The sequence below is a fragment of the Sinohyriopsis cumingii genome, unplaced genomic scaffold (genome assembly GCF_028554795.1).
Source record: "Sinohyriopsis cumingii isolate HCF-2022 unplaced genomic scaffold, ASM2855479v2 utg002739l, whole genome shotgun sequence".
Classification (NCBI taxonomy): Eukaryota; Metazoa; Mollusca; class Bivalvia; order Unionida; family Unionidae; genus Sinohyriopsis; species Sinohyriopsis cumingii.
The window spans coordinates 317,769-340,172 of NW_028316287.1; the positions used below are offsets into that span (position 1 = coordinate 317,769).

The 22,404-nt window shown below is 38.1% G+C and overlaps 1 long non-coding RNA gene across 1 annotated transcript in view; it reads right to left on the reverse strand.

The window, feature by feature from the left end:
* LOC149770067 (uncharacterized) overlaps positions 1-18,664 on the reverse strand; it is a 63,930-nt gene extending 45,266 nt beyond the window's left edge. The window contains exon 1 of the long non-coding RNA XR_016418968.1: positions 15,875-18,664. This is a non-coding gene — a long non-coding RNA (uncharacterized LOC149770067). The remainder of the gene's footprint in view (positions 1-15,874) is intronic.
* Positions 18,665-22,404: the final 3,740 nt, after the last annotated feature.

The following is a 22,404-nucleotide window of genomic DNA, read 5'->3' on the forward strand; positions in this document are numbered from 1 at the left end:
CTTGCGGTAGCACCTAGTTCTTCTTCGTCGGCCATTGTAACATAGGGTTCTTGTGGGTCCATTATAGCGAGTGGTGGTGGCCTCCGTGTTGTGGCAGCCGCTAGTGTTTCTAAAGACCTTTTTGTTTGTTTTGTCTCCGCCGCTATCTTTTCAAGCGCATCGAGGACGGGTACAGTTGCCGCCGTAACATCTTTGGTCGCTTTAGTTACCGGGGCAAAGAGCTGTTCGCTTCCAACAGTAAAATCGGTTTGTAGTTGCTGCCGCGTTTGAAGTTGTTCTCGGACCCTGTCTCGTAACGGTATGAACTTTTTAAGCGCTGCTAGCCGCTCTCTGGCTAGCCGAGTAGTAAGTGATTCGCCTACCATTATTGCAATTGCGAAGCAATTTCTAATTTCACGCCGGAGTTTTCGTCTATAATCCTTCTAATGTTTTTGATCTTGCTAGAAATCTCCCGGCGTCGTTCATAAACACGTCCGAGTTTTTTTCGTATTATTTCAACGGCAGTAAATAGTCCAATGAATGCATTTGCGTCATTGTGGTACAAGTTTTCATTGATCGTATGTTGTAATCGTTTTACAAAAAAGTACTCGCGGGCCAGGGTAAAACGCCCCCGTTTCGATTGTTCGTTAATAATCTCATAATCGGATAATATTTTTTCACTGTCGAGACCATCAGATAATTCAATTCCTTGATTTTTTAATTTTGAAATCTCGGCTAATATATTATTGATGTCTTCGATATTCATTATTCCTATAAAACATCTTGTTTTTAAATAAAAAAAAAATGAAACCCCCGCGTATCAATTCCGAAGGTGTTTAATAATTCGTTTTCTTCCGGAATGGACAATTTATTGTCATGGCGACTTCGTCAGCGCCATAGGCGCCGGTGACTTCGTCACTCGCTGATATTTACATATGAAAATCGAATTCTATGCCCGGTCTTTTTTGAGATTGCTGTTTGATATACTCGTTCTGCTACTTTTCGTATTGAGGCGATACAAATGCCAAAGTATCTACTGGCTTCATTCATCGACTGAAATATTTTTTCTTCGTGAGTTGTTGTATCAAATGACTTTACGGGTTTTGCTTTGTTTGAGTATTTACCAGTTTGGCCTTTTTTGACATTCTGACTCTGAGAGATGGCTTGCAAGTTTATAAGAGAATTATCAGTCTTATTATTATTAATATGATCAATCACAAGCCCATTCTCGATTAATCCGTTAAATACTTCAAATACCATCCTATGAACATAATACTTCTTCTTTCCGGCACCAAATGTCAAATACCCCTGATTATTTACGGTACCAACCGGCTTCTTCAGTCTACGATTTCTAACAATGCCGTCGCGAGACGCCTCGTAATTGACGAGCAGGGGATGCGACTGAAATTCTCGGTCCATTTGTATAATAATACTACTTGTCTAATTTATTATTTGGTTTAATTATGAATCTTTCAACGTAGTCTTGGGGGGTTTTGATGACGAAGTCAGCGGTGGGGTCAATGACGGCGTTTTTAATTCGCTTGTCATAATAGCGTTTTAGTTCCCTGTATCGCTTTCCGCCACAATTGATACACAACTGCGATTTTCCTCTTACACCGACGTGGCAAACCAAGCACGGGAGGGGGCCAAGAGAACCATTACGAACGCTTTGCAAATGATACCCGCAGAATTCACCTCTACATGATTTATTGCACGGGGTTGTCGACCCAATCATCAACCATTTGCAGTGATTCATTATACTATATTCTTTCATTTAAATACTTGTTTTAATTATATGGATGAGTTCGAGAGATTAGCAGCAATTAAGCCCTGGAAAAATATTAAGTTCAATCTCGATAGAGTCCTCAAGGACGCACCAAAAGCGTTAATAAACGATAGAACCCTGTTGAGTAAAATACGCGATTGTATCGATGAATTCAAGCGTGATGGCGCATCTCATAGTTGGTCAACATTTCGAATTGATGGCGTTGTTGATGCTACCATGAACGACAACCGCGCAGCAACGATAATATCACAACTTGACGGTAAAAGGTATTTCTTCAGAGTAAAATTCATTGTCCGGGTGGAATCAGGTGATTGGATCATACGTGATAAATTTGAACCGGTTCTCAGCGACAAGAAAACAGTCATTGTTAGCCGCGACTCCAAGCCGGGGCTGTTAACCGGAGTTGACAGACCATACTATGAACGAGCGTATCCTGAAACAGCAGTTGTTTATGGAATATACCCGTTAAATAAGAAACCTGATATCGGAAAACTAGCGCCGATGAAACAGTCAACTGGGAAAAATTGTGTAGCAGAACGAATAATAGAGCATTTTACAAATGCGTGTCGAGGAAACAAATTGACTAATTTACGACGTAGCAAAATAAACCAATGGGAACTAACCGTAAAAGAGCGAGGAGCAACCATCAGCGACATAGCGAGATTAGAAACATCGTTAAGATTTCCAATAACCGTTACAACGATAACTGGTGAAGTATTACACGAATCAAAGTATAAATCAAAGGGAGCCCCAATCAAAATTATTGATCATAACGAACACGCATGGACGCCCGCGATTACAGTGTTTCCACGGGATAGAACAGTAAAGTATATACCCGAAGAATTCCTGGAAGAGAACGGGTTTCTCGCGGAGAGGAAACTATTTGATGCTATCGCTTATTTGTGTAAAAACGACCCTGTATCAGTGTGGTTACTTCGCAGCGCTGATACCTTTGATCAGTTTGTAAGACCAAACGGTGAATTATATCGCACTGAAGCATTTCACAACAGGATGAAAAAAACCGCCATAGAATTTGAGGAGCATGATGAACAACTGCTAACAAATTGTTTTACGATTCCATCGGTTGCGGCTCATGTTGCAGCGAGGAAAAATGCGTGGAGTCCAACGCGCAAGGAATTTCTATCAGATGTACAATCCAGTTGTTTGGAGTATTATCACGGTGGATTATGGAACACTGAATACAACCGCGACGCTATGATCTCGGTTGATATGGTTGCCTGTTATCCAGCGAGTTTTCTCGGGTATGGATCCGCCGCTGAGTATTTCAAACGATTTGGACACCCCAGACATGAAATGACTCGTGTTGCTATTAATGGACCACTGCCTGATTTTGATTTAACCGGATTCGCTCGCGTAGTATCATTTGAGTTCGCGGCAGGACTTCATCGCTGTTGCTATATTTGGATCGGTAGACACATGGCTGAAAAAAAGTGGTTACCAATAGCGCTGCTACGGTATATGATTGATTGTAGCATGCTTGTATCGTTGATTGTCAGTGACGCGATTATATCATACCGAGCGCAGACTGAAGTCTGGTTACCAGAACCGGAGCGTCTAGATAGCATAATTGACGAGTCCAGAAAACACGTCGATGCCGACGAGGAATATATCGTCGAATGGTCCAGGAGGATATTCAACCAACGAAACCACGAGGCAAAAGATCTCGGTAGAAGAATAATCGGTAAGTTCACACAAGGTGGAAAAAACTGCGACTACAAACGATATTGCTCACGGCTGATTATAGATGACGCAGAATATGATTTCGTAATCAAGGACGCAGTGGCGAAAAATAGATACGTGAACTGCGAAACAGCTTTCTTGTCCAATGGAACAAGGTTGGGTACAGTTGTTACCTACAGCGATGGAGACAGCCCGGCATACCCGCATTTGAGGGCGTCTATGCTGGGTTACGCCGCTATCAATTTATTCTCGATGATAAATAGATTCCCCGACACCGCGGTTAGAGTAGCCGTTGATTCGTTTTATGTTGACGTAGCGTATAAGGGAAACGTAGCCGAGTTTACTAGTCCAGACGAGAGTTGGGGTACATGGAGAATTAAAAATGAAATACGACGCGATTATTCCCCGTCAGCAGATGTCACCGTTGAAAACAATTACCTACGCGGTGATAAATTGTCAGAATGGTCTAATGCACCACCGTGTTCTGATCCAATTTGTAGACATAAAACAGTTTATTTAAGCGGCTGTGGCGGGTCAGGAAAGACGACTCGGGCAATTGAATTATTTCGAACGCGGGCAAGTATAATCGTGCGTACACCGACCCATAGACTAGCGCGAGAAATAAAACAACGAAATGTTGACGCCGTTACTTATCACAGCTTTTTTCGATACAGCGGCGGCGAGTGGACTCCTGATCGAATGGGTGAAAAATTTATTCCTGGGGTTATCATTTGGGATGAGATATGTACTGTTTCGTTAGATACTTTACGAATGTTTCTTGATTGGTTGCTGCTCGCGAATACAGCGGTAATCATGTGTGGGGATCATGGCCAACCACCACCATTTGTCGGCGAGGGTCCACATGATTGGTTAAAGGGTTTTGTGGACTATTATGAAGAAACCGATGCTGATTACCGAGCACTTGATGAACAACTGCGCGGGGTTAAAAAATTAATCAGATTACAGCCGGATAGAATTCAGTGTGAAATAATCCGCGAGGTGATTCCGGAAACGCCGTTAAATGAATTCTGGGAAACATGGAGACCAAACGATTTGATTGTAGCGAGTAGAAAGATAGTCAGGGACACACTTCAGCGGAAGTTGTTTACGTTGCATAAGGAAAAGTTTCCAACGCGTCCAGTGCCGTTATGTTATAGACCCGCGGATACACGGCGGCAGAACATTGAAGCTGAAATTCCAGGCCGGACAGAAAAACAAATTCTCGTGCTGAATGATATCGTGCTCGTTGATATCAGCGTCGTCGAGGACGCGCTACGTGCTGATAAATCCCCGTGGACGCTAGGATACGCAACAACAATACATTCCTCGCAGGGACTAACTATCACGGACACAATTGTTTGGATAGTTGATAATCGCATCGAATGGTCCAATCTAGTCTATCTTGCGGTGTCCCGAGTACGGAGGATAAATCAGCTTCGAAGAATTGTTGTTGACGGAGTCACCGACGGAGTCACCATCGATGCAAGCGTCATTGATAGAAAACTCTCGGGTTACCGCCAACAGGATAAAAAAAAACAACGGCGTTTTGATATTGATGCCGAATTAATAATTGCGTTACGACAACAACAGAATAATCACTGCGCGAGTTGCAATTGTATAATGAGTTGGCGCTATTCGGATAAAGACGCTCGCCAATTTACCGTGGACAGGATCGATAACAGTCTCGGTCATGTCAAAAACAATGTGAGGTTGACCTGTCTTGAGTGCAATAGACGCAACGGCGCTAGTTAAGACCACGCGGGGGTAATTGAGTATCGTCAGGTATCACTTGTAGTTGCTCGCGTGTAAATCCGCGCTGAGGAGCAGTTGAATCCAGTCTATAGATCGGTGGTCTACCAGTTGATCGTGTTATCGTTGATATGTTATGTGTGGTAACACTCCAAATAGGATCAGTAGCCCTTTTTTTACCGCCTTCAAGCTCTCCTGGTTCATATAGATATCTCACGGTAACATCGCCGAGAATCGGCTTGGAAACGCTATCTATTTTTGATCTTCCGGGTATATACTCGTATTTAATCGCGTCGCTGGGCTTCATGTTGATTGCTCGGGTAATCTCGTTATTTAACGCTGAAATTACGCCTGGCAACCTTTTGACCCATTCACGAGATAGTTTTTCTTGGATGAATTCCTTCGCGTATTGATATCCAAATAACCGTTCAGCAACAGTCCGATTGAATCGCTCAACAATTGCCTGATCACGATGTAGCGCAGTATGACCTCGTCGTATCGCGACGCTATGATGTTTCAGCGTTGATAAAACAGCGCCTCTAAATTCACTACCAGGATCAACTTGTAATAGATTTGGCCAGCGCAGAGGACCTCTTCGATAAATTCTTTCAAACGCAGCGGCTACTTCAGTTGCTGACTTTGTTTTTAACGGCTCCGCTTGTTTGTATCGACTCGCAACATCAACTATGGTTAGCGCGTATTTGTAACCGTTGTCATGCGGCAGAAATAGTATATCAGCCTGATGAACTTCATTAGGTACGCTGACATCAAAGCGCGAGAAGTTGATTTGTTTAGGCGGTGGTAGATAGATTTGCCATATAGCCTGTTTGGATAACCAATTAGCCGCAGTAGCCCTCGTTACCTTTGCAGCGCTTGCAAGCTTACCAATTGCGGCCTTCCCCTTCCAGTATCCTCTCGGAGAATAATAGATGGATTCCATGTTGTTATTATAAACGCTAGCGTATTCAATTACCAGCGCGAGAAGCTCCGCTTCCAATCATTAATTTACCTTTCATAGCCGATTTTACCAACCATGAAGCCAATTTTTCTTTGAAGGATTTATCAGGAATAGCATTTAACGCGTGAATTAATTTTACGTCCGCGATATGACGCTGTTGCAGATCGCTACTTTTGTAGTAAGCAACATCATGAGCATGACACGCCTTATCGATAGCGTTTATTGGATACTCACCGGGTTTGGGCTGATTTTGATCATCGAGTCTGATATCTAATCGTGTTCCGGGGCCACAGTAGCTATATCCTGGGAGGTGCTTTTCTCCTGGATACTTTGCCCACGGGGTTCCGGGGAGTTTTGATAACTTGGCTGCAATATCACCTCCTCGCTTTTTTTTAAAACATCTCCGGGTCTAATAGAAATAAATCTAAATTTCTTTATACCGCATTGTGCACACTTGCCAGTAAGCGCCGATCTGTTATTTCTTGTTGTAACGGTTGTCATATCATTTGTGCCAGTACGCACTCTACACTTTACACAATATAGATCCATAATTTATGTATAGAGACATGAATATAATTGACTTTTCAGCGACTAAAACAAGAGAACCAGTTAAGCATGTTGCAGCGTTACCAAACTCGATCCGGATGATTATCATCGGACCATCTGGATCCGGCAAGACGCAATTGCTACTTAATTTAATAATGAGATGGATGAAGTGGGATAAGTTGTATTTGGTTGCTCCTAGCGTAGATGATCAACGATGCTACGAGGTGTTGAAAGATTTCAACGAGAATGCATCAGCGATCGCTAAAAAAAATGTCATCGAGTTTATTACGGATATCAATGATGCACCAGGTATCGATGATATTGATGGCGACGTTAACAATCTAGTCGTGTACGATGATGTTATGTTAGACAATCAAAAGAACCCAGCTAGGATATTTTCCAGAGGCAGGCATAAAAACACTGACGTGATATATGTCACTCAACGGTATACTCAGATTCCAAAAGTAATCAGAGACAACTGTAATATTCTTGCTGTATTCAACGGCGTTGATACACACACGCTACGAAATATTTGGCAGACATGGTGCGGCGGTGACATGGACTTTAATGTTTTTCGAAACTTTTTTAGTCATGCTCAGTCGACCCCACATGGATTTGTAACGATAAATTTACATGATCCTCGGACACGATATCGTATCGGACTCGACCAAATATTCGGTTAAATTGTAAGCAGCAGGGGGGGCGATGACATCGACGCGGTCGTCGATGCGCTTACCGGACGCTGACGACGCTGGGGATCGACGCGCAGAAGGTATTAATTAAACCAAATGACGATTGGACGATCCCCGACGACGACGTCGTCTTTTTTTTTACCAGGCGCTGACGACACTAGATCATTGAGTTGCAGAAAGTATTAATTAAGCCAAATGACGTTTGGACAAAATGTCCGATTCGCCCCCCCCTGCTGCTCATACACATACAAGTGTCATTATTATACTGATTTACATACCTTACCAAAACGAACTTTGCATACACATACAAGTGTCATTATTATACTGGTTTACATGCCTTACCAAAACGATCTTTGCACACACATACAAGTGTCATTATTATACTGATTTAAATACCTTACCACAACGAACTTTGCATACACATACAAGTGTCATTATTATACTGCCTTACATATCTTACCACAACGAACTTTGCATACACGTACAAGTGTTATTATTATACTGGTTTACATGCCTTACCACAACGAACTTTGCATACACATACAAGTGTCATTATTATACTGATTTACATACCTTACCACAACGAACTTTGCATACACATACAAGTGTCATTATTATACTGGTTTACATGCCTTACCAAACCGAACTTTGCACACACATACAAGTGTCATTATTATACTGATTTAAATACCTTACCACAACGAACTTTGCATACACATACAGTTGTCATTATTATACTGCCTTACACATCTTACCACAACGAACTTTGCATACACATACAGTTGTCCTTATTATACTGATTTATATACCTTACCAAAACGAACTTTGCATACACATACAAGTGTCATTATTATACTGGTTTACATGCCTTACCACAACGAACTTTGCATACACATACAGGTGTCATTATTATACTGATTTACATGCCTTACCACAACGAACTTTGCATACACATATAGTTGTCATTATTATACTGAGTTACATATCTTACCACAACGAACTTTGCATACACATACAAGTGTCATTATTATACTGGTTTACATGCCTTACCACAACGAACTTTGCATACACATACAAGTGTCATTATTATACTGCCTTACATATCTTACCACAACGAACTTTGCATACACATACAAGTGTCATTATTATACTGGTTTACATGCCTTACCACAACGAACTTTGCATACACATACAAGTGTCATTATTATACTGATTTACATACCTTACCACAACGAACTTTGCATACACATACAAGTGTCATTACTATACTGGTTTACATGCCTTACCAAAACGAACTTTGCACACACATACAAGTGTCATTATTATACTGATTTAAATACCTTAGCACAACGAACTTTGCATACACATACAAGTGTCATTATTATACTGCGTTACATATCTTACCACAACGAACTTTGCATACACATACAAGTGTCATTATTATACTCATTTACATACCTTACCAAAACGAACTTTGCATACACATACAAGTGTCATTATTATACTCATTTACATACCTTACCAAAACGAACTTTGCATACACATACAAGTGTCATTATTATACTTATTTACATACCTTACCAAAGCGAACTTTGCACACACATACAGTTGTCATTATTATACTGATTTACATATCTTAGCACAACGAGCTCTGCATACACATACTGGTGTCATTATTATACTGATTTACATACCTTACCACAACGAACTTTGCAAACACATACAAGTGTCATTATTATACTGCCTTACATATCTTAGCACAACGAGCTCTGCATACACATACTGGTGTCATTATTATACTGATTTACATACCTTACCACAACGAACTTTGCATACACATACAGTTGTCATTATTATACTGGTTTACGTGCCTTACCACAACGAACTTTGCATACACATACAGTTGTCATTATTATACTGGTTCAAATGCCTTACCACAACGAACTTTACATACATATACAGTTGTCATTATTATGCTGCCTTACATATCTTACCACAACGAACTTTGCATACACATACAGTTATCATTATTATACTGGTTTACATGCCTTACCACAACGAACTTTGCATACATATACAGTTGTCATTATTATACTGCCTTACATATCTTACCACAACGAACCTTGCATACACATACAAGTGTCATTATTATACTGATTAACATGCCTTACCACAACGAACTTTGCATACATATACAGTTGTCATTATTATACTGGTTTACATCCCTTACCACAACGAACTTTGCATACACATACAGTTGTCATTATTATACTGCCTTACATATCTTACCACAACAAACTTTGCATACACATACAAGTGTCATTATTATACTGGTTTAAATGCCTTACCACAACGATCTTTGCATACACATATAGTTGTGATTATTATACTGGTTTACATACCTTACCACAACTAACTTTGGATACACATACAGTTGTCATTATTATACTGCCTTACACATCTTACCACAACGAACTTTGCACACACATACAAGTGTCATTATTATACTGGTTTAAATGCCTTACCACAACGATCTTTGCATACACATATAGTTGTCATTATTATACTGGTTTACATCCCTTACCACAACGAACTTTGCATACACATACAGTTGTCCTTATTATACTGATTTACATGCCTTACCACAACGAGCTTTGCATACACATACAAGTGTCATTATTATACTGGTTTACATGCCTTACCACAACGATCTTTGCATACACATATAGTTGTCATTATTATACTGGTTTACATACCTTACCACAACGAACTTTGCATACACATACAGTTGTCATTATTATACTGCCTTACACATCTTACCACAACAAACTTTGCATGCACATACAAGTGTCATTATTATACTGGTTTAAATGCCTTACCACAACGATCTTTGCATACACATATAGTTGTCATTATTATACTGGTTTACATCCCTTACCACAACGAACTTTGCATACACATACAAGTGTCATTATTATACTGATTTACATCCCTTACCACAACGAACTTTGCATACACATACAAGTGTCATTATTATACTGATTTACATGCCTTACCACAACGATCTTTGCATACACATATAGTTGTCATTGTTATACTGGTTTACATCCCTTACCACAACGAACTTTGCATACACATACAAGTGTCATTATTATACTGATTTACATACCTTACCACAACGAACTTTGCATACACATACAGTTGTCATTATTATACTGCCTTACACATCTTACCACAACGAACTTTGCATACACATACAAGTGTCATTATTATACTGATTTACATACCTTACCAAAACGAACTTTGCATACACATACAAGTGTCATTATTATACTGATTTACATACCTTACCACAACGAACTTTGCATACACATACAAGTGTCATTATTATACTGGTTTACATGCCTTACCAAAACGAACTTTGCACACACATACAGTTCCCATTATTATACTGATTTACATACCTTACCACAACGAACTTTGCATACACATACAAGTGTCATTATTATACTGATTTACATGCCTTACCACAAAGAACTTTGCATACCCATACAAGTGTCATTATTATACTGGTTTAAATGCCTTACCACAACGAACTTTGCATACACATACAAGTGTCATTATTATACTGGTTGAAATGCCTTACCACAACGAACTTTGCATACACATACAAGTGTCATTATTATACTGGTGTAAATGCCTTACCACAACGAACTTTGCATACACATACAAGTGTCATTATTATACTGATTTACATACCTTACCACAACGAACTTTGCATACATATACAGTTGTCATTATTATACTGCCTTACATACCTTACCACAACGAACTTTGCATACACATACAAGTGTCATTATTATACTGGTTTAAATGCCTTACCACAACGAACTTTGCATACACATACAAGTGTCATTATTATACTGATTTACATACCTTACCACAACGAACTTTGCATACACATACAGTTGTCATTATTATAGTGTTTTACATGCCTTACCACAACGAAGTTTACATACATATACAGTTGTCATTATTATACTGCCTTACACATCTTACCACAACGAACTTTGCATACACATACAGTTGTCATTATTATAGTGTTTTACATGCCTTACCACAACGAAGTTTACATACATATACAGTTGTCATTATTATACTGCCTTACATATCTTACCACAACGATCTTTGCATACACATACAGTTGTCATTATTATACTGGTTTAAATGCCTTACCACAACGAACTTTGCATACACATACAGTTGTCATTATTATACTGCTTGACATATCTTACCACAACGAACTTTGCATACACATATAGTTGTCATTATTATACTGGTTTAAATGCCTTACCACAACGAACTTTACATACATATACAGGTGTCATTATTATACTGCCTTACATACCTTACCACAACGAACTTTGCATACACATGCAGTTGTCATTATTATACTGGTTTAAATGCCTTACCACAACGAACTTTACATACATATACAGTTGTCATTATTATACTGCCTTACATACCTTACCACAACGAACTTTGCATACACATACAGTTGTCATTATTATACTGCCTTACATATCTTACCACAACGAACTTTGCATACACATATAGTTGTCATTATTATACTGGTTTAAATGCCTTACCACAACGAACTTTACATACATATACAGTTGTCATTATTATACTGCCTTACTTATCTTACCGCAACGAACTTTGCATACACATACAAGTGTCATTATTATACTGGTTTAAATGCCTTACCACAACGAACTTTACATACATATACAGTTGTCATTATTATACTGGTTTACATACCTTACCACAACGAACTTTACATACATATACAGTTGTCATTATTATACTGATTTACATACCTTACCACAACGAACTTTGCATACACATACAGTTGTCATTATTATACTGATTTACATGCCTTACCACAACGAACTTTACATACATATACAGTTGTCATTATTATACTGATTTACATACCTTACCACAACGAACTTTGCATACACATACAGTTGTCATTATTATACTGATTTACATGCCTTACCACAACGAACTTTGCATACACATACAGTTGTCATTATTATACTGATTTACATGCCTTACCACAACGAACTTTACATACATATACAGTTGTCATTATTATACTGCCTTACTTATCTTACCGCAACGAACTTTGCATACACATACAAGTGTCATTATTATACTGGTTTAAATGCCTTACCACAACGATCTTTGCATACACATACAGTTGTCACTATTATACTGATTTACATACCTTACCAATACGAACTTTGCACACACATACAGTTGTCCTTTACATACCTTACCACAACGAATTTTGCATACACATACAAGTGTCATTATTATACTGATTTACATACCTCACCACCTTGCCATGGGGCATCTGTATATAGTCTTGAGAAACAGTAAAATACATTCCATTACGATCTATTTTAACCCGAATCTCAACATTGCTACACAACAGTGTACAATAATATGTGTTAAAAAATCTCTTCCAGTAAAATGAAGAATTTTTATAGTGGTTATCAGTTTGTGCCAAACACAACCCATACTAAATTACAGAAATAAAAATACTGAATACGCATAAAGGCTAATGTAGTTCAGATTGCATAAAGACTGTGTAACTGTGTGAATTTTGCAGATGTCATTGTAACATTTAGCAATTTTAAAATGATGTATGCGAATTGGCACAGGGTTAAATCCGTGGCTGTTTAAGGATGCTAGTACCCGAGTGTATCTGGTCAGGACTTGAGTGATTACTGATGAAGTTCCATTTGATGACTCTGTCGAGCGAAGCTTGACAGGGGTGAAGAGTGGGTTTTGTTTATCCCAAATGGTCAAGGGGTGAAATGTTACAGACACAGCGTTGGCACTTGTTGAAATATTTGTCATAAGTTGAAACTTTGCAGACACCTGTCTTATGGGGAGCGGGAAATGTATAATTTTTCAAACACTGGCGGAACGGTGTTAATGATGGCGGTTAGATAAACTGAGAACTGATTGGATAGTTAATGGTTTGGAGGTCTGTTTCCAACGCAGTCTGGTGTTCCAACACTGAATTACACAACAAATCAGACAGCTCAGTTGCTTTTTTTTCTTGTTGAAAAGGTCTCGATTCCAGGGGTAGGCGAGAACCTCATAAAGTTTGTTGAAACGACGAGTAGTTGAGAGTCCACGAGATACACGTAACCAGGGGTGTAAGAAAAGGTTACGCTATAAGAAGCTGAGAGTAAACGTCATAGCAAAAAGGTGCTGTCTTACTTTCATACACAATTTTCCTTTGATACGAGTCTTAAGACAATGGATTGAATTGATTTGTCTGAAATGATATAAGAATCATATAGACCAAGAATTGATCATTATTAGGTTTGTAGGATGTTTTCTGCAGAGAAATTGTTAGTATTATGAGCAATGAAGCGAATTGTGTTTGATCTATTTCTTTAACTAAGACACGAATTCCTTTAATCTATGAATTGGTTCTATCTGAGCAGCTACTTTGGGCTATACGGGTATTTACTGATCAGTTGCGTGTACGCATCTGTCCTACATTTAGTTTAAGACAGTAATTGGTTCATATTGTAGGGGCTTATTTATCATTATGCGAGAGCAGACTAAGCTATCGATGAATTAGTAATGGTAACTAGTTCCATTGGAGAAATACGTTAATTTGCTTGTAATAGGTTAATTGCCATTAGAAAGAGAGAAGCGCAAGTATATGTAGACAAATACGGCATTGTTGTATTGGATTCAAGGAAGCACACACGGTACTAATTGTATGGGAAAATGGGAACCAGTCTGGAAAAGGGTGAAGATAAAATAGAATACAGTTGGGTTTGTTTAGCCAGGATTGGTTGATAATGAAAGAATTTAGTAAAAATAATCTTTTGAGAGTTTATCCTAGCTGAAAATGAAAAAATAGAGACTGTGTTATCTCTGTTATATTGATAGAATTTCGGTCCTTTGCCAGTCCTGAGTTTGCATCACTCATTGCTGAAATTAGCACCTGGCTGTTTGGTACGGAATTGAAAGCACACGTTTCAAACACATACAAGTCCAGAAAATGCTGCGGTTCATATCCTTTTCTCTATACAGAAGGTGTCATCATGGATGCATTTACACTGATAAATATAGGTTTGATCATGAGCACTCAGAAATGTAAAGTTAATGAGGTTTTTTTTAATATCATGGTGTTTACATAGGATAACTATGGGAACTGAATTAGTACAGTCAGTCCTGAAGTCAATTAGCAGGTGAGTGTCGATTGAGAAATGTGATATGGGCTATTATGAGTGTACAAAGAGAGTGTAAGTATGTCCTGCTCAGGATTAAATGAACAAATAATTAGGCCGCATTTCTTTTATCAAGAAAATATCTTCTGCGACTAAATACAACAGACTGAACGACCAGTATAAGAGACTGAGCAACCGAGAGAGGGAACTAAAGGCGGCGTGATGCATACGCAGGCCAGAGGGAACTCGAGATTGTTTCAGTTAAGTTGACCCCAACCCAAAAACTATGCTGATTCTGGAGAGTCAAAAGAAACCTGTTATCAGGTTATGAAGACATGCCGGGAAATTAAAGTTCGAAACACTCAATTCCGTGATGAAATTTGCCGCATCAAAACGGAGCTTCTAATTGCATTCGAGAACTTTGGGTTAATGGAGTTATTTTCTTTCCTTTTCTTCTCCGGTAGATGTGCATAATTCAATTGGTCTTGTATAATTTTATTTCTTTTATCGAATTAATTAAATTGTTATATTCTGTACACAGGACTTGTGTTGTTCTATTCAATATTCTTGCTCAGATTTCCATTTATTCTATCCATTAATTTCATTTAGTTATTCGCTCGATCTGGGCTATATATAACACCACTGCCGCTCATTCTTTGGGCATCAATAACCACCAAACACGTCACGACAGACTGAATCCTTCAAAAACAATTCATTGGAAATGGAAATTCTATAGTGTGGAAAGTGTGCCCCATAGGAAATCATTTGGACTAGTTGCAAATAATGTGATTCAACAATAACTGCTTTGTGTAATGAGCACGGATATATGCATAGTTGATCTTATACAATATCTGCTACCTCTACCTCTCGTTTCATTATGAATAGATTTGAACATATATATGTATTTTATGGAACCTTTCTAGTGACATTTCCCTACCACATAAAAGACTTATAGAAACAAAACTCTTTCTTTCCTATTAACTTTTTCTTTCTTCGATTCATAGTAACAGGGAAAATATATAGAGTAGAGTATCATTCTGCAAACGTGTTCTCGTAACGAACACATCGAAAACTTACAGAATGCATTTGTCTGACATCGACACGAATGTGAACATATTCAGAAAATCGAAGAATAATTTCAGATGCGGACAACACCAGCGTTATATATTTTCATGTATACTGATACTGAACTTACCTGGATGTTTTTGCCATGAAAAGTAGACGATAACTCGTCAATGTTAAGAGCGTGCATCAGAATTTGCGTCAGATGTACTGTGTTGTCCAAGAAATGACTGCCGACAATACAAGTTAAAAAAAACTTTAGAAAGAACATTCATTTTCATATCACATAATTTCAGACTACATTTGTGCAGTGTCTCATGCGTACTTAAACACGTTGTCTCAGGAGTATTGAAACACGTATCACGTAGATTCATTAAATGGCACATACGTATTTACTGTATATATCAAACACGTTCATATAGTAAATATCAAGCACTGGAGCATCTTGATATTGCAAGAAATCGCATATAGCCTTTCGATTTCATTTCTTGGCAAACAGAGATTTCAGTTGCACTCTAAAATTTCTAAAATTCTGACGTATTATTTTGCTTTTAGGATGCACATCCTTGTAAATTAAAAACCCGCAGTTGCATATTTCTTTCAGACAGACAAACTAAAAACAGGAGATAACAAAATTGTTGTGGACTATTCATAAAACGAATTAAAATGTTCATTTGTGGCAAACAAAATCATAAAGTAAAAAAGCCTTTTTTAACAGATTAAGATGCATATAAAAAGACAACCATTATTAAGTTGCACGCGCCTACACGAATTGCTCGTTCCAATGTCAGCATTTGAACTTACAACCAGAGATACATGGTAGTTATTATCAGCCATCAAAACTATATGGTCATGGACTGGTGGATGTTAGTAACAGAGGAACATTCATCCGGGGTGTCATATTACCACGAATAGACACTATACAAATACTTGGGGCCTGCCTTACGTGTGTGTGTGTGTGTGTGTGTGTATATATATATATATATATATATATATATATATATATATATATATACACACACACATATACACTCGTATAATCTGACGCTGTTGAAATTGCGGACGATCACCTGAAATCAAGTGAAATAAAGGTTACAAATATATTGGCTCTTTTTATGCAAAATCGTGAAAGAATGTCTACAAAATATAACTTGAATCGGAGGTTTAAATTTATAGTTATCTTATTGTTATCCTGTTCATGAAGCATCAAATATGGGTTGAGTATCATGTTATCCTAGTAAAATTGAAAGCCCCCAGAGAGAGAGAGAGAGAGAGAGAGAGAGAGAGAGAAAGAGAGACGTGCATATTACAAACAACAGTTAATTTATTATTGAACAGTATTATTCACATTTCCGTCAAGTCGAGATTTTTTTTTTTTAAATTCCTATTTCTTAATTCGCCGCCAATGTGAACTATATTCGAAACTTTTTAGCTGACGTATCACAATACTGCAGCATAAGGAGACAAAGTCACAATCGGGATGTTATTGTTTTTTTCTGTCGCAACAAAAGTAGTGCACTCCGCTGGGAGCTAATACCAAACCATCCATTTTATGTGCATACCTATAACTACATCGATCGAAACATCACTCAGCCATTTCGGGCAGGTCGTAAAATAACCTCGAAAGTAATTATGGAATACACATGAATTTGATGAGTTTGGTGATTCGCCACTGGCGGAATTCACAACGTAAGTTACGACAACGAAAGCCTAGATTGTCCCGATTGTATCTTTGTCCCTTTCACTGCCAATTATTTCATGTGAACGAAGTGGTTCAGAACACAGTTCTTAATGGAAACGAACTCCACCTGATGTTGTTGTTTGTTTGTTTGTCTTTTTTTATCTTTTTGGTGGTGGTGGGGAGTTGTTGTTGCTGTTGTCGTAGGGTTTAACGCCATTTTTCAGCACAAGATAGGCTATACATGGCGGCCAGTATTAATGGTGGAGGAAGAACCCGGAAAACCCCCGGAAAGAACCACCGACCCACGAGAAGCTACTGGCAAACTTTCTCACATACCAGTTGGGGATGGGGTCGAGGTTGGGTTTGGACGCTAAGGAATTGGTCGAGCACTGTTTCGATTGCTTATAACCTTTGCTATAGAGCGGAGCATAATGAAAACATGAGATTCGTTTGGACTCCGCAGCATCAAGGCCTTCTTAAAGTTCTTACAAACTGTAACTGTATTTTTTAAAAATTCAAATTAAAAATCATTCGCAAATGTATGAATTTATCTTGACATATAAATCTGTTGTAACTGAATCAAGCCACATTCCCATTCTGAAGAACCCCATTCACAATGATGCAAAACATTGCAAAGTCAAACCAAATTATGTAGTGTTGTGGGAGAAATGAGCTATACCTTTTCCAAACAAGCGAGCAGCTAAAGACCAGCAAGCTATTTTCTTTCAGTCTGTACATATTAATGAGGTGATCGGCCAAAACAAGTAGAATCTGACATTTAAATGCAATCTGTGTGTATGTAACTTACATGTAATTACACGAGAATTTGAAACATTGGACACATAACAAACAATTATGTATTATACTGTATACGGTGCTGATCACGCAAATAACCGACAGCCCTTCTAATGGTTCCTGAACGTTTCCCCGATCTTAATAAAATTTATTATACAAGCTTAAACTATAGACAAGATGCAAATTGGATAAAGTACCAAACTGAACAGAAAAAAGATCATGGAAATGAAGGACGTTTTCTGGCATCTGAATGTATTCTACAATAGATTTTGATGAAACTTGGTATATCAACATACATTCTTAAACATGGCTGCCAACTTTAATTAATAGCAGTTATCCCTAACTGAGAAAGCACTGCCCTTGCGATTTCTCATCAGGTCAGTTGACCCATAAGTAGTCCTTTCTGGGGCCCTTGGTAAGTGAAGCCTAGCAAAAGTTAGTTTTCCGGTTTTGAAAACGTTTTCATACTTTTGTTGATGAAATATGCTACTCTCCCCCCCCCCCCGCCCCATTGATATCCGTTGCATTTGCTTGACATTGGGGTTACTGTTTAACTGAAATACCATATTGTATGATAACCACTTAATGTTAGGTATTCATTATTAGAAGTTAGAAACTTCTGTACTGATAGTATAAAATAAATACTAAGGAATTTGAAGCGAATATCAATGTGGATCTCAGGTGAAACGATCATTTTATCATTTTTAAATTCGTCATCTAATTATGTATTTGCCTTTATAAAGATTGCTTGATTAAGAATGTATTAACTCATCAAAACCTAAGTTAGCTATAAACACGAGAAATGTTCTTGTGAGAATTACAAGCCGGTATGAAAAGGCATGCTAATGGTGACGCACCTTAAAAAAATCTTTTCAGACATCAAGTACGAATGTACCTTCATGAGGTTTAAGCTTTTCCACGCCTAAAATGTCAACGACCTTGTTCGGGTCGACGGGACGTATAAATCGTCAATTTCACGGCGAACTGTTCCCAATCAAGAGAAACCGGTGTCGATAACAATAATTATTCTGCTTTCATTCACGGCGTTATGCTATATCAAAAACAAGTTAGAATTCCCTCTATAATCAACAGCCTGCGTAAAACATGATGAATAATTTGCTCCACCCAAATCAAAGCCTAACATAAAACTGCAATAACAAAAATCGTATATGTAAAAAGCAGCGTATCTTATCAAGGGTTGCAAAGAACCCGATACGAGCAAAATTATAGAAAATAAGATTTAAAAAAAACAACAACAACAAATTATAATACTATTACACTGCCACTCTTTGCTTGGTGTTGTGACATAGTAACAAAAACAAAACAGATTTGTGCTTGTAAAACACGCACGCACCACCTTAGCCACAAAAGACAAAATTTATAACTATGCGAGAAATAAAAAGTGCAACGGAATAAAAATCGAATCCGGTGATCAACATGTGTAGGCAACCATACATTTAAAAATATTTGTATATCTCAAGTTCGTTTAAATCAACGTAAAATATGTACAAACAATTGATATGAAAAATCTAGCGTGAAAATCTAAATATGTCATCCACATATAAATATCATGTCTCCAAGATTTTTTTTCCATCTACAATGAGATATATATATATATATATATATATATATATATATATATATATATATATATATATATATATATATATATATAAACAAGTTCCATTAAGTAAAAAACATAATGTTTTAAAAAGCAGAAAAAAAAAATGTTTATAGTGACTTGCACGGCCGCGGACAGGGTAGGGCAATTTGGACAAAACTCCGGGGGCTCATGCCAGTCAGGGGGCCCACAACCGTCACAATTTGTAATTTATAGAAGCCTACTGGATAACTTTTCCTGGGGTCCACACATCTTGTCCGCGGCCTCACTGACTGACTTGAATATCTAATCAGGACATCTACTTGCAACCATGGTACTGTGTGAACAATTTCATGTCTCCAAACTTAATAATTCGTGCAACACGGTGCACGAATAGAAAGAGGGAAAACTATGCTTGTTTCAACCGATGCGTTGGGGGCACTCAACTACAATATCGTGGCTTTCCGAATGTTTTAAGACAAAGCAATATATATATATATATATATATATATATATATATATATATATATATATATATATATATATATATATATACAAAACAAGATATTTTTCCAGTGGCGCTGCCTACTGCATCCAGGCTCGGCGAACGAGGCAACGCACTTTCAGGGGCCCGGCGCTGCCGGCTATACATGTTTTTTGTGTACTGTGGTGAGATTGAACAGATTTTTTTGCTTGGGGACCCTCTCATCACTTGCTGCCTTGGGCCCCGCACATCCTTGGGCCGGGCCTGACTGCATCATCCAAAGTCTCTATGGTTCATCGTTTAGAATGCTGATTCGCCACCGAAAGGGTGCGGTTTCCAAACCCTACCATCAGATCAGACCGGATCAGTTACCACGTTATGACCTTTGTAAGACACCTTATTCCAACTACCTTGGCACTAAATAACCTACCTGCGTTACCTTCGTATAAAACAACAAACCAAACTGAATCATATAATAAAAGACTTTAAAACGTGTATTATAAATAGTTTTAGAGCTTCTTAAAAAATAAACGACCTCTTCATATGTAATACACCAAAAGACTGCTACCATTAATTGAAATAATTCCCCGTTTATAACCAAGGACATGAAGGAAGCTCATTGAAGTATTTCGAGGACTACTCTTAAATGTAAATATGCTTTTATCACGAGTAATGCGAATAAAGTTTTATCATGCAATATTCAGTAGGTCATGCTTGTGATTTGCAAATATTTATCGATGTTCCTTCTCCAAATTCATGGTGGTGGTAAGTAAACTCAGCATCAGCAAAATATATAGCATTCTGAATTTGTAACAAGAGTACCATAAACGTTACATCATACATCCCCACTGTTTTAACAGTACCCTGTGTAGACACTTAAAATATTAAGATTTGTGTGAAGAAAACATTATTGTTTTATTAGTTTTAACATGACTGTATTCAGTGACATTTTGACACTAGAATCGGGACACAAGGTGGCCAAGTGGCCTATGACGCTCGCCTTTACAGGTCACTGACATCTCACCTGTGTCTGCCTGGGTCCGGGTCTCGGCTAGGCCAACATGGGTACTTGAAAAAGCTTACCAGTAGCTTCCGGTGGGTCGGTGATTCTTCCTGTGGTTTTCACATGTTCGTACTCCACCAAATATACAGGCCACCATGTATGGCCTATCATGTGCTGAAAAATGGCGTTAAACCCATAAAACCACAAACAAATCAGTTTAAAATACATAGGTTTTTTAGTACTGTACACGCAAGTCATTTAAAACGTCTGATGAAGAAACTTCTCTAAAATATAAGTTAGTCTGGAATATCCATTATATTAACCTCACTGACCTTGGCATTAGAACCGAAATCTAAAGGCCTCTTCCATCCCTAAAATGCACGCCTTCCGCGTGCTTTGGTTAAGATACGTGGTCTAAAATTAAAGTTGCAGAACCCATGTTTCTTCTTTCAGTCAAAGTGACATCAACCATTGACTCCAAAGTATGCAAGTTTCTACCTTTGCCACACAAATGGTTGGTCTTGCTTTGAGATGCAGAATTAATGTTGTTCACAACAACATAGACTACTGTCTGTTTCACCCTAAAAGCAACAAAGAACTTCCTTATCACAGGTGCAAATTATTCACAACATTTTTTACCCGAGATGAAAGAACACTCGAGGTATTGTGTGGAAACACTTCCTTACATCTTTAGGACACAGTGACGCTACCCCTTGATCCCACAATCTAGAGTTCTTCCTTACCTCATATGCAAGAATTCCGCAAAATTTGGTAACGTAAAGCAATATAGTGCTGCAACCCAGGATGAAAATGGCACTCTGTGGTCAATTAAAATTTAATATTATGCAGCCATGTTCAAAAATGGCACTCAGGGGTCAATGGGAATTTAACATTTTGAAAAATAGTAATCTGGAGTCAAACGGAGTTTAAGACAAGTCCGCAGATGTGATATTAGTATGGTACTCTGGGGTCAATGGAAAAGGTACACAAAGATAGAACAACCATCACACTCATCTACTGACCAACATGCTATATAACTGACCAGTACATACAACTACTGACCAATTCTTACATATATTCAGTGATAATCCCAAAAGTGT